The 19,188-nt window shown below is 48.2% G+C and overlaps 1 protein-coding gene across 3 annotated transcripts in view; it reads right to left on the reverse strand.

Moving 5' to 3' along the window:
* The window catches only part of ADTRP (androgen dependent TFPI regulating protein), a 69,963-nt gene that overhangs the window by 21,082 nt on the left and 29,693 nt on the right, over window positions 1-19,188 (reverse strand). The gene's annotated exons all lie outside the window — the stretch shown is intronic.

Genomic DNA, 19,188 nt, shown 5'->3' on the forward strand with positions numbered 1-19,188 from the left:
GACAGCACATCGCACCCCATCTCTGCCTTCCTCCTTGTGCTCAGCACCACAGCACGGAGCTCAGGCCTGCTGAAGTGGAGGCACCATGGGACATGCGTGGGCTCCTTCTGAGCCCCTCCGTGTCCGCCCCCTTCCCTGCATCACCCCCGCCTCATAACCATCTGTTTCCTCACATCTTCCAAGCCCTGAAAACCAGATTTTTTAAAAATGACACAGTCAGGAAGCGAAGTCTTTAGGAATAGGGGTGTTTGCAGATGTGAGAACTGCTGGGGCCCATCCTTGTCTTCTGGGGGACGTCACTGGCGTCTCCTTGCACCGGCTTTCCTGGACTGGAAACGTTTCTGAGGCCCTTCTGCTACACTCTGCTTCCCGGCACTGTCCACCAGTGCTGGTGCTTTCTGTTTTTTTATACTCCCAGTTATCCTTCCTCCCCCATTCCTGCTCCACACTCGCTGCAGCTCCGGGTGGCCGCTCACACCCAGAGGCTCTCCCTGCGAGCTCCATCGTACTCCTATCATTGCACCCTGAATGGTGTCAGCACCGCAGTGACACACATCCTAGGGCGTAGGAATGCCCAGGGGACCTCTGCTCATATTCCATGCCCAGCTATGTGGCTAGAACCCCAGGCACCAGCTCTCAGCAGCCTTCAGTTCTCAGCCCCAGAAGTCTTAGGCTCAGAGAGCAGGTGCAGGAGGCAGGAGCTTCCTGTCCCTCGGGCTGAGCTATCAAGGGACAGGTCAGGAGGACAAGACGAGCCTCCATAACTGGTGTGTGGCAAGGTTTGATGGTGCAGGGCTGTGTGGCAAGGACCAAGGCTTGAGGGTAGGGCATCCCTGCATGGAGAGGCCTCCTGGTGGCCCCAGCCAAAGCTGCCGCCGGACAGCTCAGAGCAGTCGGGCATCTCCACGGTCTTGACCCTCACATTTCAGTAACAAGGTTGGGAAAAGGACATGGCACACCGATCACAGCCTTTGCCCATTTTTGCCTGAAGTTGATCTTGAATATGTGACCAGTTGGACACACACTGGGAAGAACTCCAGGCCCAGTCTCCTCTCCTGCTCATTCTATCTTCTGATTGTCACCTGCTGCTTCCATGTCTCTCCCTCTGACAAAGGAACATGGTGTTTCAGGGTCCCTACTTCCGAATGGAACAATGGGCTAGTTGCGCCATCTCCCTAAACTTGCTTCCTGGGTTACCAGCTGGGGCAGTAAGTGGGCCAGGCCTCCTAAGGCACAGCCATGAGGGAGGGCCGCAGTCAGTGCTGGTGCAGTTCTTGGCCTGGAGCCCCTCCAGAGAGCAGTGGCGATGCTTGTCACCCTTGTCAGTGTGACAGCTCATTTCACTGGGCCACCACAGTGGGGCGAGGGCCAGGGTCTGGGATAGCTGCGGCTCCATGTGCTTGGATGTCCCCTAGCCTGTGGCCTGCAGGAGCCACTGGAGAACGAGCGACATCCTCCCTGCAGCCCTCCCAGCCCTGGCCCTGTCTGTCAGTGCCTCACACTGATGCTGTCTCCGTCCAGAGGCCACCCCGGAAGGCGAGGGATGGAGCCACTTGTCTACCGGCCACTGTGCCAACTTCACTCTGCCACAGCCGGGATGAACCAACTTCTATTAAGCACCATTAGCAGGCCCATTATACCAGCCATCAATCCGGTAGATTTTATTAACCCTGCCCGCAATGCGCCACTCCCGTTCTCTGCGTTCAAGATCGTTTGGAAGAGAATTCCTGTGGAATCAGACGGCGGGTTCGCATTAGGAGTAAATGAGTTCACGGTGATGAGCGCTTTCACAACAAACAACTCGGGGATGCATGACTGGCCACTTCTCCGAGGAGGCTGCCCTCCGCCAGGGGCATTCAATTGGATTTCCAAATGAATTCTCCCGGATGGCTTCTGGGAAATGTACTTCAATGATGTCATTAGTGATGGGCCATATACTGTGGCTTCACACTAGCTAAGAGGTCTTTAAAAAAATCCCATTTTCTGGTTGGGGCTGGGGGTGGGTGGGAGGAATAGGCGAAGGCTGCATTTGGGGAGCTTTCTAAATATTGAGCTCCCGTAACAGCCAAGCAGGATGCAATAAACCTCTTGGTATTTCAAAGGTACCGGGGTTTCACTCCACACTGACAGAACTTACATAACCCGTGTCAGACAGCATATATTTCAAAAACAACCACCAAAAGGAAGGAAGGAAAAAAATTCAAGAAGAGGAAAAAAAAATCAAATATGCTTTCTGCTTCCAAAAAATCTAATAATTAGGCTGGGATTGACACAAATTAGAATGCTGCCAAAAATTACTGAAAACAGTGACTCATTTTGTATTTCAATTAACAGTTTCTCAGTTTCCCTTATACACAGTGAAGCTGACAAAAATTAATTATCTCAGAGGGGGGAAAATATTTCCTTCCACAGTAAACAAAACATCTTGATCGAAACAATAGCATGTATAAACAGAGGGGACGGCAGGAAGCTATCTCTCCTTGTCAATTAAGTCATCATTTGAGTAGAGTTTCCTTCCAATAGCTCTCTCCCAAATGCACTGGTTATTAAGAGAGCGCTGTTCTTTTCTACTCAGGGATACCTTGCCCTCCTGGTCTCCCTATGGTGCTGGCTTCTATCTGAACATCTGCAAGACAGACTATAAGCAGGAAACATTGATTTAAGCATGAGTAGAATAATTGCACTTTAGATTCTCTGGTTGGAAACAGCCCTGTAGATAAGTATGCAAACGTAGCCGTCCATAGAAAATTCTCACAAGTTGCCAAGAGTGGAACATGGAAAATAACAATGATTTAAGCACTTCTTTCAAAGTAGATAAATAGCTGTTATAAACGATGTCTCTGCACGTGAGCTCACACTCACAAGCGGACGCACTCTGCCTGGCTCTTGAGAAAGAGTTGTCGATGGGATAGCCCGCGCTGCAGACGGCTCCTCCCGGTCAGGAAGCCTCCAAAGATGACATGGAGGGCTGAGCTGATCGTACTCCATCCAAGGGTGGGGTTGGGGTGGGAGTGGGGCGAGAGGACTCAGTTTTCTCCAGTGTAAGAAATTCAGGAGGGGCTGGCGCTGTGGCTCACTTGGTTAATCCTCCGCCTGCGGCGCCAGCATCCCATAAGGGCACCGGGTTCTAGTTCCAGTTGCTCCTCTTCCAGTCCAACTCTCTGCTGTGGCCCAGGAGTGCAGTGGAGGATGGCCCAAGTGCTTGGGCCCTGCACCCGCATAGGAGACCAGGTGGAAGCACCTGGCTCCTGGCTTTGGATCGGCGTAGCTCTGGCTGTAGCGGCTCCTCTGACCAGTGGGCCCCTGGCTTTCTCCTTCAGGGGCTCTGTCCTAACCAGGGGCTTACCTACATGCCTAATTCACACCAGCCTCCACGTCCCCCTTCTTTCCTCCGTCGAAGCAACACTGCTGAGAGTCCTGATACTGGGTCCTAAAATCGAACCCCTGATTTTCTCTCTTCCCCCACCAAGGCCCCATCCCCCAGGTCTCTAAGATAACGCCTGTGTTTTGTTTCTGGTGCTAATATATCAATATCTTTTTCACAAGATTTTAGTGCTTTAACACAATTCTTCTCATTTGGGGGTCTGTTAGGGAGGATTTCTGGCTAACGGTATATTAGATATGTCTTTTCTTTTTATTTAAAAAAACTACACCCCACAAAATCTCCTCGGGGACCAACACAAGGTCAAAACATCAATTAAGACTTGAAACATAAACACAACCATAACGGAAGTGGAAGCAAAGCAAACTTTAGTAGAATGCCACTGCTCGCAGCCTTGTCATTACACCGCTGGATCGTGTTCTTTTAGCTGGAACACTCCACGTACTACAGACACACAGTAAGGGTTGCTTTGTGAATCCACATAAGGCGACCCCTGGCTTGCCAGCCACCCATTTGCCAGCTAACAACTATCTCGCTCTTTAGCGCTTCCCTCAGTCTCTGCCTCTAACTCCTACAGGTAGGTATGGTGATGATGATTTTTTTCTTTTTCTTTTCTTTTCTTTTTTTTTTTTTTTGACAGGCAGAGTGGAAAGAGAGAGAGAGAGAGAGAGAGAGAGAGATAGGTCTTCCTTTGCCGTTGGTTCACCCTCCAATGGCCGCTGCGACCAGCGCACCACACTGATCCGAAGGCAAGAGCCAGGTGCTTCCTCCTGGTCTCCCATGGGGTGCAGGGCCCAAGCACTTGGGCCATCCTCCACTGCCCTCCCGGGCCACAGCAGAGAGCTGGCCTGGAAGAGGGGCAACCGGGACAGAATCCAGCGCCCCGACCGGGACTAGAACCTGGTGTGCCGGCGCCGCAAGGCGGAGGATTAGCCTGTTGAGCCGCAGCGCCGGCAATGATGATCTTTGACATGTTTCCTGGAGTATTTTGTGCCAACAGCAGAGCCCGGCTGTACTCGCCGTGTCCCTTACACTGCTAAGGGCGCAACTGGGCTTTCAGCAAATCTGAGAGGGAACTCTGGAAATGCGCAAGCAGGCTTTCAAGTTTCTATCTGGAGGGGACTTATTTATTTTAAACTCTTCCATCTGTGCCACCTGTAGGAGTCTTTTCAGTCTTAAATAATAATGTTTTTAAAGAGAATTGGATTTGTAAATTCCCTCTCCCACTTTCTAGGAATTCGAGTGCACAGGCAAGGCTCCACTGTAATTAAAGAGTCAATGTTACATTGCCTGGGGAGGAGGAGGGAACTGGAGAGATAAGCCACACACTGGAGGAGCCAGGCTGCTCTTTGATCTCTGCTGTCTACCTAGGTGGGCTGCCACAGGTTGCCCAGCCTGCAAACAGAAGTTAAAAACCAGCAGTCTTATTTAGGTCAAAGAGTAATAAAGTTTGCAATTTACTCTCAAATGCTCCAAAACCAAGATATGTTAATGAATGGTTGGATGGATACATTTATGATAAAGCAAAAATAGTTAACTATTTACAGAGGAATCAAAGTGCTGGGTGAAACAGGTGTTCTCAGTAAAATGATCTCAACTCTGCTTTACAATTGCAAAAGCTCATAATAGAATGTTAAGGGGAAAGTGAGTGAATAGTTTTTACTGACGTGGAACCAGAAATGAATGGTCTTTCGGGCCAAGGAAGAAAAATACACATCATTCACGAAATTTTCAATATATTGAGCAGGGAGCTACATGGTAACTGTCTGGGTCTTCTGAGGATCCCTCTACGTGGTCTGTTACCTACTGCATTGCTGTCCTTGGGATTATTACGGAGTTTGACCAACATGTCAAAGCACCACTCTCTTAGGAAGCCTTGAAGGAGTCTGCCTGGTGAAGAAGTGGCCATTTGGATTCTATCTAGATAAGGTTCAGATCAAAGAAAGATCTAGAATTGTAGGACCTTCTCATCAGGAATATGTCTGCCTACACCTTTCCCCTCTGCTCTTCACCCCTACAAAGTATTTAAGCCCCACCCTCTAACTGAGCTCTCTTTGGCCCTAATAACACCCCAAATTCCCTCTATCTAGCTCCATTTTCTGTTGCTATAACAAAATACCTAAGGCTGATCACTTTCTTTTTTTTATTTTATTTTTTTACTTTTATTTAATGAATATAAATTTCCAAAGTACAGCTTATGGATTACCATGGCTTCCCCCCCCCCCATAACTTCCCTCCCACCTGCAACCCTCCCCTTTCCCGCTCCCTCTCCCCTTCCATTCACATCAAGATTCATTTTCAACTCTCTTTATATACAGAAGATCAGTTTAGTATATATTAAGTAAAGATTTCAACAGTTTGCCCCCACATAGCAACACAAAATGAAAAAATACTGTTGGAGTACTAGTAATAGTGTTAAATCACAGTGTACAGCACATTAAGGACAGAAAGAAACAAGGCTTACTTAGTTCATAGTTCTGGAGGTTCAAGAGCACCTTCCCAGCTCTGGTGCGGGCGTCACAGCAGATGACATCACAGTGGCGGGAGTGCATGTGGCCGTGATGAGTGCCACAGGCAGAGATTAACGCAGTGCAAGACAGGGAGCAAGAGAGAGGGCCGAGGCAGCCAAGCTGGCTTTATACAGAACCTCTCTCGTAAGAACTAATCCATACCATTAGAGAACTGCATTAATCCTGTCTGTGGGTGATGCCCCATGACCTAATCACCTCCTGCTAGGCTCTGCCTCTCAAAGATTCCTCCATCTCAATACCACCACACTGGGAACCAAGCTACCAGCACAAGAACTCTTGGGGGCCACACTAAAGACACAATCAAATGATAACATTTGTTCAATCACTGACTTGCTCCTTTACCGCTCATATCCAAACTTTATTTGCCTTCCCCCACAAGGCTCCCCAGACCCAATTATTTTTTATTTTCTGAATCATCAGCTCCCTAGCTTTTCCCTATTGGGTACACACAGTTAGATGTATGTATTGGAATATCACAATCAGGCCAACCTTCCAGAACCAATTCATGTTACTACTACCCTACCCTCAAACCTTCTATAGCTCCCTGTTGCCAGTGTCCATTCTCTGTCTTCCCTCCCAATCTCATCTCTCCATTACTGTCCACAGCATCGCCACACGCTTCCTCTCTTGTACTCAAACCAGTCTCTGAATCATCCATTTCAATGTTTCTTCCTCTAGAATTCTCCTCTTTTTATTTTTTAACTCTAATTTTTCTCTCAAACAGCCATATACAGCTTGGAGATATCTGACCAAGGAAGAAAGTCTATACATTAACCTGAGAAGATATAAAATAAAACTAAGAGGTGAAAATCGAACCACAAATATGTCAAGTGGAAGGCTCACTGGGCTGCTGTTATTGAGATTCAAGTTTAGCGATATGTTTTTAGACAGCCAAAGAGAGGAGAGAGGGAGTGGACACAGATGCAATATTTTCTTAAAGATGTATTTTATTTATTTAAGAGGCAGAGTTACAGACAGAGAGAAGGAGACACACACACACAGAGAGAGAGAGAGAGAGAGAGAGGTCTTCCGTCTGCTGGTTCACTCCCAAAATGGCCACAACGGCCAGAACTGGGTCAATCCGAATCCAGGAGTCAAGAGCTTCCTCTGGGTCTCCCACCTGGGTGCAGGGGCCCAAGCACTTGGGCCATCTTCCCACTGCTTTCCCAGGCACATTATCAGGGAACTATGTGCCAGGACTTGAGCCAGCACACATATGGGATGTGACGCCACAGGCAGAGGCTTAACCCACTATGCCATATAGTGCCAGTCCTGGTTATAATTTTTTAAGAGAAAAATAAAGTTTTCTTCTAGAATCAGGTTCTACTGTTGCACTTCATTTAGAGGGTCCTGGTGAAGTCAACAGTGTTCCCATAGCAAAGAGTTCACAGTTCTAGTTCCATAAACTGTCAACACCTGAAGGAAAAATAACAAAATTCAACCTAATGAAGGGGATTCTGCCAGGGAGGAGATAATACTTTGCCATCATGCGGCCTTCTAAGTAGCCACACTCCAGAAGTACTGTGTTCACCAGGGGTGTCTTTGTTGGTTTTTGTCCCAGGTGTGACTTAGACACCAGCCAGGATTTGATTCTGTGTCCAAAGCCTGGAGTACAGGTATTATCCATTGCTGATGACACAGAGATGCAGATGCTTGGAGAGATGACCAGAATCAGTGGTAACGATGACAGCATTTCACTGCAAAGAAGTCTCGCCAAGGAAGCCGTCCCACCTGCCTCTCAAGCTGTGAGTCCCAGCCCTCTGCTTCCCTCCCGAGGCCACACCCCATCCTCCTGCCTTCCCCCGAGCTGTCCCCCTTCCTGTCTGTCCTGCAGCAATTTCCGTCAGCACTGGACTCTTCAGTGCTTAATGCCATTCTGTTTTGCTTTCTACACTGTCAATTTCAGGTGTGTCCCCGACGCGTACACCCCTCCTCTTCTCATCCCTTTGAGGATAAATCTATCACTTTTTTTATTCTTTTTTTTTTTTTGGACAGGAGAGTGGACAGTGAGAGAGAGAGACAGAGAGAAAGGTCTTCCTTTTTCCGTTGGTTCACCCTCCAATGGCTGCTGCGGCCGGCGCACTGCAGCCAGCGCACTGCGCTGATCCGAAGCCAGGAGCCAGGTGCTTCTCCTGGTCTCCCATGCGGGTGCAGGGCCCAAGGACTTGGGCCATCCTCCACTGCACTCCCGGGCCACAGCAGAGAGCTGGCCTGGAAGAGGAGCAACCGGGACAGAATCCGGCGTTCCGACCGGGACTACAACCCGGGGTGCCGGCGCTGCAGGCAGAGGATTAGCCTATTGAGCTGCGGCGCTGGCCAAATCTATCAATTTTTAGGACTCCACTTCCAGGCTCTGGTTAATACATGATTGGACTGTTTGGTTGCATAGTATGATTGAGTCTGTAACGTGGCCTGCAGGAGCCCTGGTGGCCTGGCCACCTGTCCTGTCTTAGTTCCATGAGCTGCTCCCCCACTCTTACCTCCTAATTACTCTGCTCTCCCACCTGCAGACCACGGTTCCCCCTCTCACCACTGAATCAGTGCTCACTTGTCCCCCCCCCCCCCACATAATCCCTTTAGGGCTTCTTCTCACTTGACAGGGCTCAGAAACAAGAAGTCCCACTCCTCGGAGCAGCTGAAACCCCTGCACTCATTCCCATCTCAACATCACACGAGTGGATTCACCTTACGCGGACCAAAGCCTTCCAGGGACGGAAGCAACTCAAAGCTTCGGGCTGTCGCTGTTTTCACACTGGTGCCTAGAATAGTGCTTCACCTACCCCAGCCACTTAATATCAATGGCATTAACTCATGACTATATGAAACATAGTGGAGACAAGAGGAAGCCTGGGAAGCGAATCCAGACCGGCTAAAAAGTCAGTGCAGCTGCATGCTAGGCTGTACCCCGGATAGCGGGATTGTGGAACTGCTCCCTGTACCCCGGATAGCAGGATTGTCGAACTGCTCCCTATTCTTTCCCACAGCTGCAGAAAGAATCCCACATCTAGGAAATGGGGATGGGGGTGGGTGTTAGCAGGAAGCCTTGAGCAAGTGTGACTCCTGCCACCCGTACCATGGCACTCAACTGTGGACTCCACAAAGGGCACCGCCATAGAGGAGCCAGCAGCCCCGCCACAAGCTGGAAGCGACGCGGCCAGCAGAGACTGTCTGTGTCTATTGTGAGACCCACGGGGCTGTGGCCTCTGTCCTGAGGTTGGGCCGGGTGGAAAGGGCCCCAAGCTGCGCTCTTATCTTCCCTCTACCCTTTCCTTCCTCTTCATCAATCTGCAATCCAGCCCTCCTTGTGTGTCTTGCTTGGCTCCACACGGCACACACAGAAGCTTGTCGTAAAGACAGACAGATGGGCAGCGCTCTGGGAAGCTGCTCCCAGCTGGGGGAAGGAGACTGTTCTTTTCAGTAAGGAAGAAGTTGGAGAAGCGCGGGGAACCATCGGGCTTTGAAGCCCTGTGTCTCAGGCGCCATCTCTCCCTCGGATAACTCATCACGGTGTCAGTAGAGGGCCAGAAAGTGCAGGCAGCTGTCCTTCCTGGGAGACGACAGCGATTCTGAGATGCGCCCGTACAGACAAGCTCGGAGGCAAAGCTGCAACCCTCTCTCCTTCCCGCCTTTGGCTTTCCCAGACACAGCAGGGTGTTAGCAAGGGACCTACTATCTGCCCCGCAAGAATGACGACTGTTGACTGGTGATTTTCCTTTATTTATTTATTTTTCTAAAAATATATCTGAAAGGCAGAGTTACCGAGAGAGGGCAAGACGGAGAGAAATCTTCCATTTGCTGGTTCAGTCTCCAAATGGTTGCCCAGGCTGGAACAGGGGCCAGGCTGAAGCCAGGAACCTGGAACCTCCATCTGGGTCTCCCACGTGGGTGGCAGGGGCCCAAGGACTCGGGCCATCTTGCTCTGCTTTCCCAGGAGCACTAGCACGGAGCTGAATTGGAAATGGAGCCAACAGGCTGCTCATAGGTGATGCCAGCCTAAGCCCCTACACCACAATGTCGACCCTGACTGGTGATTTTCCTAAATGCACAAAAATATTTGATTAAGGATCAGGCTGCATGTGTGTGTGTGAGTGTGCAAATGTGGTGGGGGGCACACACGAGCTCCCTGTGGGTGTGTTGTCAGAAGACAAAGGGCCTCCTGGGAGTGGGCCCTAGAGTGAAGAGCAGTGGTATTCCTGGGAAATGCTCGTGTTCAAGTATCTCACAAGGAGCAGCCTGTTTTAGCTTTCCAGGCAATTGAAGCATTTATAAGAACTTGGAGCTCAAAGAAATATGAACAGATTTCTACTTATATTACTGTAGCCCTACATTGTCACCCCAGGACCAGGCATTAAGCCAGTAGGTAGGGGAGGCTCTGAAAGTGTCAGACAACAATAGTCCGCACTGGGTTGAAACCTTGAAGCCCAGAATGAAAGAGAACCAGTCCTTGTGTAACTCAGAAAGCTACTTCCCTTTCGCAAGACTCACAAGGTCCAGATCTTTCTCTCTGTCCTGAAAGATTCAAGTTTCTTCTCTTCAACGGCTTCTGGGACATTCCAAACCTTAGCTGATTATCGGATGGCGTACCACTGAATTGTTCTGTAATTTCAGGACAAAGTTCATTTCGATCCCTTAGCTGATTATCGGATGGCGTACCACTGAATTGTTCTGTAATTTCAAAACAAAGTTCATTTCGATCCCTTTTTATTAAAAGTAGGTTAAGAAATCTGTGTTTTATTAAAAGCAGATAACTGTCACAGACTGCTTTTTCTAAATTAAGAGTATTTTTTTTTCCTTGTTGGGAATCTCAAAATCCAACAGGGCTCTCCCTAGACTATCAAATTGAGGGAGTCCAGATAGATGAGTTTGGCACTCAGAATAAGAAACTCAGCTGGAAACAGAGATTAGGGAACCAGTGGAGAGTAGATACAGCTTCTTAACGTGGAAGCAGAAGAGAGAACCCCAAGAGGGAGTGAGGTCTAGAATAAAAGTTCAGGGAGTAACACTGTGGAACCACAGCTGATATCAGGGTTTCGAGAAACTCTGCACTATTGACATTTTAGCACAGACTATTCTTTGTGTTGGGGCATGGTCAAGTACATTATAGGACAGTTAGCAGCATCCTTGGCTTCTACCCACCAGGTGCCAGTAGCACATCCCCTCCCAGCTGCCAGTGTGACAAACAACCCTGCAACCAATCATTGCCAAATATTCCCTGGGGAGCAAAATCATTCTCGATTGAAAATCCCTGATGTAAACGGCAGGCAAAAGAAGAGCGATTTGCAAAGGTAATTGACAAGAGTGGCCAGAAAGTCTGGAAGCAAGAGGAAAAGAGAATATTTCTTTCTTTTTTTTTTTTTTTGACAGGCAGAGTGGACAGCGAGAGAGAGAGACAGAGAGAAAGGTCTTCCTTTTGCCGTTGGTTCACTCTCCAATGGCCGCTGCGGCCGGCGCATCGCACTGATCCGAAGGCAGGAGCCAGGTGTTTATCCTGGTCTCCCATGCAGGTGCAGGGCCCAAGCACTTGGGCCATCCTCCACTGCACTCCCGGGCCACAGCAGAGAGCTGGCCTGGAAGAGGGGCAACCGGGACAGAATCCGACGCCCCGACCGGGACTAGAACCCGGTGTGCCGGCGCCGCAAGGCAGAGGATTAGCCTAGTGAGCCACGGCGCCGGCGAAAAGAGAATATTTCAAGAGAGACAGGAAGAGGGCAGACCCCGCATCACTTTCAAGCTGACCTGGGAGCCGAGAGGGAGAAGTTTGGCGCTCAGCTGTCTCCATGGATGCCACTGCCAGGCCAGCCACACCAGAGGTGAGCAAACATCTTAGCAAGCTTGTAAAAGTGTACAGTTTGGGAACTTACGCACAGGACAAGTTGGGGCATGTCTGCCTGCTCCAAACCCTCTGTGTTCCTGAGAATGCATGCCTGGGGCTCTGAGACCATCTCACTGCTGCTAGGAGATTTGGCTCATGTCCTTCTCCTGGTCTTCTCATGAAAAACAAGAACAGAATTTCTCCAAAGGTCACAAAATTCCTTCTCACCACAGAATAATGAAATGTGGCTTTCAGGATCCTACATGTGTTTAGAGAGAGGCACCAAAATACATGAGCTTTTTTTCCCTGGCCATTTTCTATTAGGAGATACCCCAGACTCACCTCTCTGGGACACCCCTCTGAAATGGTCGTGTACTTTTTTGTTTTAAAACTCAAAGGGAAGAAAAACAAAAGCACAAGGGTTTTTTTTGTTCTGTTTTGTGTCTGTGTGCGTGCGTGTGTGTATGTATATGTGTTTTGGCTTTCAAATCTGAATTTTCACTGGTAAAATCTGCTCCTATTTGGGGAAGTGAAATGCTGAAAATTCCCCCATGTTCAGGCTTATTATTTATTGTTTATTAAATTATGCTCTCAAAAGGATCCTTGATTACCATTGAACTGTTAACATGGTAGGTCCCACAGCAAGCAGCAAAGAACTTCTATTTGCGGAGTTCCACACTGATGGGGCCAGTTTTCACACACACCACTGGTGAGCCTCACAACCAGCCCAGTTGGCCAGCAATGGGAGCCCTTGGTTAGGTAGTGCAGGCATCTCTCCCAGGGCCAATGCTAGCCCAGCAATAACAGAGAGGAGGGACATGGGCCTTCCACAGAGATGGCTGGAGGTTGTTTCCTATTCAGCCTTTTCTCTTCTTTTCCTCCACCTCTCTCTTCCAATCAGTTACTTCCATGATTACCTCATTATTCTCCATCTTCATCTGAGTCTCTGCCACCCGTCTTTCCTGACTCCAAGGCTTTTTGAACTCTCTTCGGCCACATCAACAAACAGTTCTCCAGTGGACACCTCACAATGGAGGTAACAGAGCAACGTGTAAGCCATGGAAAGTTCTACCGGAAAGCATTCGTCTTTGAGCCACAGCCCACACCCCTACACACTTAGTTTCTCCTTCAACAAAACAGATGTTCAGCAAAATACACTCTATGCATCTCTTTGAACTGAAACAGTTACCAATGTATCACCCTGTCTCCAAGGTAACAAACAAGGCTCATAAGTATTTCAAGGTCACAGCTAACTCTAGAACTTCTTCACTTTCAACTTCCTGTAGGAAAGAACATCTCAAAGTTGCAAAGCACGTAGTGTCAACCAGACCCTGGGAGCTGCTACATGACTTTCCCTCTGCTTGTGTTTCCTCTGGGCCCCAGCACATCTAACTCTGTTCCTAAGGAGGAGGAACTCTGGTGTCAATCGAGGTCATGGAGAAGCTACTAGAGTAGAGGGGAATCCGTCAATGATTCTCTAGGTGTCAGCCATACACCATATGTGTTGGTGTGAGGCACTGGGTGCGGTGCTAAACACTGATAGATAAACTAATATATCCCCCACTTTGCAGAATCTACAGTCTAATAGATGAGATTTTCTATAAACAAGTAAGAAGATACACAGATACCAGTCATGGTATGTGCCATGATGACAAACAGGAATCTGCACATCAGAATACAAGCAGAGGGACATAGCCTGCAGAGGGCAATCAGGGAAAGCTATTCTGAGAAGGTCATCTATGAGCTGGGTCCTAGAGGACAAGAGCGAGCCAAGGAAGAGCAGATGGAGACATTCCAGGCAAGGGAAGCAGCATGTGCAAAGGCCCTGGTTTGGAAAGAGCCTTAAGAACTGCAGGGACAGAGGGGGGCCGAGAACAGCTGGAATCATGTGGCAGGGGGAGAGAGGTTTGACTTGAGTCTGCAGCTTTGAACCTGATAAACCAGGTGTATCAGCCCTGTTGGGTTAAAGGTGTGAGTTCAGCTTTATTCCAGGTGACATGGAGAGCCACTTAAGAGGTGTAGGCAGGGGATAATCTTTTCCAATGTATTTTGCTGCTGTTTGGAGAAAGTTAGGAATGGAAGCAGAAAGATGAGTTTGGGGGTATTGTATGGCTTAGTCGAAAAGTGAATGTGGCCATCCATGTTGGCAGTGGAGCTGGAAGGCAAACAGATCCACTCTAGATTTTGGAGGCAGAATGGGCAAGATTAACTCAAGAATGGATACAGGGGTGGTGAAGCTGGGAGGATGGCAAGGCCAATGCTGGTTTTTGTCTTGAGCAGTTAGGAGGATAGCGGTGCCATTCCCTAAGGCGGAGACACTGTGGACAGGTGTGACCGTATGATGTGGTCAGTTCCAAATCTGGTGACTTAAAGATGCCTGCGACCTGCCTACAGAGGCGTCTGTAACTGCAAAGTCAGGCAGGCAGCTACACAGGAAGATCTGGACCTCACCAGAGATCTGAGCTGCAGACAGCACATGGAGAGGATGAACGCCATGAAGATGAACGGAGGTGACCTCTGGGAAAAGAGCATTGGTGTGGAGGAGGCCCAGGTGAGCCATTGTGTAGAGGGAAGAGTCTCCTGTATCCCACACTATGAGAGATCAGACCGGGCCAAAACAGGAGCCCTCAACTTGGCAATGTGGGCATAGCTGTGAGCAGTGGAAGAGGAAATGTAGAATCAGAATGGATGATTGTCCAGGTCTAAAGAATACCCTTGGGTGCTTTCATGCTTGTTTCTTTTCCATGCAACGTCCGTGTTAATGTGCGCCCTGAAGGCAACCCCTACTTGGAGAACCCCATTGCACCCTATGAAGACCCCTAGGAGTATCAGGGCAGTCCTCAGGGCAAGGAAGTTAGGACTTGGGTTCACCTCCGCTGCAGGTGGAGGAGAGAAGAGCTGTCCTTTCTGATTCTTTACTCTCATCTGCTCAGACTTGATCAGACAAGGACTCAGAAAAGCAAGCACGCACAGCTTGCCATTCTGTTTCTAGAGGGCCTCAGCTAAAGGAACAAGATGGCCCAATCTCATTTGCAAGCATAGCAGAGATTGGCGGAGGTGGAGGAGGGAAGTAGGGAGTAGCACCTAGACCCACAGGGTCGCCACATGGGGCTTTACTCAGCTGTTGCAGACTTTGGGGGAGATCTGAGAATTTGGTTTCTGGTTAAATCTGGCAATGGGGAAATCCCGATGGATTTCACCCTTGCCCTCATGAGTAGGCCCAGGGGGTTCTGTAGGGTTGTGTGCAGAACTCCTATGCTGACATTAATAAAAAGCAAATCAAACTATCTAGGCACACTGAAATCCAGCCCTAATGCTTTAATAATATACAAATTAAATAAAGACTATGCACTAAAATATAAATAAATACAAATGTGTGCCTAATTGTTACATTGCCTAGCATGGAAGCCAGGCAGCTTGATGGCTTGGGTGATGACGTGATGATCAAGAGCTTTTTCTTAATTGGCCAAACCCTCAGGGCAGTTCCTCCAGGGACAGCTGCTAGGATCCAGAAAGAACACTCCACCAAATTCATCCACAATCACAACTTAGCATCACTAAATAGCACCCTGTGGACTAAGCCTTAGGGAACAGGACGCTTGTCCTGAATAAGGAGATACACAAAATGGATTACTTCATCATTAGCCCTTCTCTCTCTCTCTCTCTCTCTCTCTCTCTCTCTCTCTTTGCTGACACCTATATCTTTAAAAATGAGTATTTTTTTTTTTTACAAAATTTTCATTTTCCTCTAAGTGGATCTGCCCATCCCTATAGTCCTCCCCAAGTCCGACCACATTAACAACTGAAATTGCTCAGTCGGGGCAGAGTTACGTAATGTGGAGATCTGTGCCTTCAACAGCGGTAGACGTGCTTCCAGCCAGGAAGCAAAGAAAGACTACACAAAAGGCCTTTTTGCTATAAGTCACTTCCATATTGTCCAGATCCTCTTGAGTCTTAGAATAGCCTTGACCATGAATTCCGATTCCCATTCTTCTTTTTCCCCTAACGGTATGGGAATCACACACTTTATTTTTATTATGATTGTTGTTATTTTAGAAATTATAACCTCTGTATTTATTGGTAACAGCCAGGCTCTCCCTACCAGGGCCTTAGAATGTCTTCCTGCCAATCACCCCTCTCCCAATTTACACTCAGTTTTCACCTGATATGGGAGATCCTATCTGGAGACCTTGCCTGCCCCAGTTCCTGGTACTGGTACTGGAAACCTCCCTTCTGAGACCTTGTTCGTTCCCTCTGCAGCATTCCCTTGAGCTTTTCCTTAAGTGTGGGTGTGCAGGTGGTAAAGCCTGCCCCAGTGCGTCTGACACACTGAATGCCTTCATTCGGCTTCAGTCAAGATGCATCGGTGAGTAAACAGGTTCCCAGCGTCTCCCTTCAGCATCCGGAGGCCATCAGTCCATCCCCTGGCCCACGTCCCCCTGCTCTTGAGAAATCTACCAGTAGCTGGCCCTTAAGGCTCCCAGGGGATTTATTATAGGACCCCAGTGGACACCCAAATCAGTAGACGATCAAGTCCCTTAAAGAAAACAGTGTAGCCGGGTTCTAGTCCCGGTCGGGGCGCTGGATTCTGTCCCGGTTGCCCCTCTTCCAGGCCAGCTCTCTGCTGTGGCCCGGGAGTGCAGTGGAGGATGGCCCAGGTGCTTGGGCCCTGCACCCCATGGGAGACCAGGAGAAGCACCTGGCTCCTGGCTTCGGATCAGCACGGTGTGCTGGCCGCAGTGGCCATTGAAGGGTGAACCAACAGCAAAGGAAGACCTTTCTCTCTGTCTCTCTCTCTCCCTGTCCACTCTGCCTGTCAAAAAAAAAAAAAAAAAAAAAAAAAAGGAAAAAAAAAGAAAACAGTGTAGTATTTTGCCTAGAATCCACACACATCCCCACAGCTTTTAGATCATTTCTAGATGCCTTATAATGCCTAAGACAATGTGGGAGCACGGACATAGTTATTACATTGTATTGTTTGGGGAATAATGAAAAGGAAAGTAAGTCTGTATATGTTCAGTGGAGACACAGTTTTTTCCTGGGCATTTTAGATCCACAGTTTGTTGAATTTGGGGGTGCAGAACGAGAGACTATAGAGGACTGATTGTTATTTCTTTTCAGGAAATCCACCCTGTGACTCTGGCTGCTGTTAGGACCTTTGTCTTGTCATGAAGGGGCTTGATAACCCTGGTTTTTGTCCATGGTTAGTCCTCTGTGGAATTTTTTTTTTTTTGCATTTCTTGAATCTAAGGATTCATTTTTCATAAATTCTAATAAATAATCAGCAATTATCTTGCAATATTGCCTTTATTTTACCTTTTTTCATTATATTTTCTATTTTAACATTTGGTAATTTCTATCAAGCACTGAATCAGATTTTTAAATATTTTATTCAACACTGTAACGAAGGATCTTTTTTCAGGCTGCCGTCTCACTGCGTGGCCAGAAGTGGAAGCCAATCAGCACCGTCTTTCCACCCAAGGCATCAATTTCTCCTCATGCTAAAGGTTGTGACCCAGGAGGAAGTGTGAATTTCATGGTCATGGGTCATTAGGGTTCACTCAGGGGAAGAAGTCCGTCCAGGCATGCCAAGGAGGAGGGCATTGGGGCTTAGGCAACTATGAAAAGGAAGGGCAGTGAAAATCAGGGAAACCTCTGGTCGAAGAGGGGTGACTCATAGAGGCTCCCCAGAAAGCTGCTGCAAATGTCAGAAGTCTCCATGGAGCACTACCTACAACCTCAGCTGCCTGCAGAGCGGCGTGGATGACTGGGAGCTTGTCAGCTGCTAACCTCATGCCTGCAACCTTCCCACACGTCCAAGTGCATCTGCCACTGGGAATAACAGATAGTCCTTCTCTTCCACACCTCATGAAGAGGCTTCTCACTGGCTGGCTCTTTCCTGGAGCCATCTGGAGCAGGGGAACTATGTGTGGTCCCAGCCTTATGCCCTGCAACCTGGAGAAAACGGAGAAGGGAAGAACTCAAGTCCAAGTTGACCATAGGTCATTCTGAATCACTGATAGCAGTTTACATCCCACAAGTAGTTCACTTGCTCCTAATAACATTGCTATGCTTTAGGTATGGTTTGTGTCCACCAAAACTTCTGTTGACATTGGCTTCCCCTTGTGGCAGTGTTGGAGGTGGGGTCTTTGAAGGAGATGATTATGGGGGGGGGGGTGTTAGTCTCTCTCACAGGGATGGGTTGGCTATGGAGGAAGTTCACCCCCACTCCTTTTCTCTCTGCCCCAGGCAGCTGCTTCCTCCTCCATTTTTCCACCACAAGGCCCTAACCAAAGCAGAGCAGATGCCCGCACCATGTGCTTGGGCTTCCAGAGCTGTGAGCCAAAATAAATCTCCTTTCTTTATAAATTATCCAGTCTCCAGTGTTTTGTTACAACAACATAAAATAGACTGAGACAGATGGTAAACATGCTTTGCCTATTTTAAGAAACCCAATACTCAGAGAGATTTATTAACTTTTCCAAAAGTACACAGCAAATCAATGACAAAAATGGGACCAGGATCAAGGTTCTCTGGTACGTAAGTCAATTCTTTTCATGAAATAAAAACTAAACTTGTAGAAAATATATGAGGCCAACAGTGGGGGAATGTGGTGATAGAGGGACGTTGGGTGACGATACTAACCATGGTTAGTAGGAGTCAGTTGGAGTGCTCTATAACACTGCTAGTATACATTTTATGAACAGATAGAGGAAGGAAGCCTAAGTGATAGAGACGCCTGGCCTGGACTGATGATGGGGAAAAGCAAACGTGGGTTGCTTTGATTTGTTCTGCACACTTTGTGTGCATTTGTTGAGATGTCATATTGCACCCCATTAGCATGTGTCATTGTTGATTGTTAACAGAAACTAGGAAAAAAAGTTCAGGAGAAGGGGATTCTAACTAACCTGATTTGATGAGCACACATTTAATACACATATCTAATGGTCATACACTACCTTGTACTATGTACAATTAAAATACTTTTTTAAAAGCACAGTAGCTGGGGCTGGTGCTGTGGCTAGTAGTTAAGCATCCACCTGCAGTGCCAGCATTCTCATACAGGCACTGGTTTGGGTCCTCACTGCTCCGCTTCCAATCCAGCTCTCTGCTGATGGCCTGGGGAAGCAGTAGAAGATGGCCCAAGTGCTTGGGCCCCTGCCACCATGTGGGAGACCCCAGGGAAGCTCCTGGCTCCTGGCTTTGGTTTGGCTCAGCTATGACCAATGCAGCCATTTGGGGAGTGACTAAGAGGATGGATAATCTCTCTCTGTGTCTCCCTCTCTCTTTCTGTAACTATGCCTCTCATGTAAATAGATAAATCTTTTTTTTAAAGGACAATAGCTTAGGTTAATCATTTTTGCATGTAGACACAGACCTAAGAAATCTTGCTTCCACTCATCCCAACATGGCTTTCAGATATGAGGATCTAACACCTTATTCCTAGCAACTCACCCCTTTCA

This window comes from Lepus europaeus, chromosome 3 (genome assembly GCF_033115175.1).
Source record: "Lepus europaeus isolate LE1 chromosome 3, mLepTim1.pri, whole genome shotgun sequence".
NCBI lineage: Eukaryota > Metazoa > Chordata > Mammalia > Lagomorpha > Leporidae > Lepus > Lepus europaeus.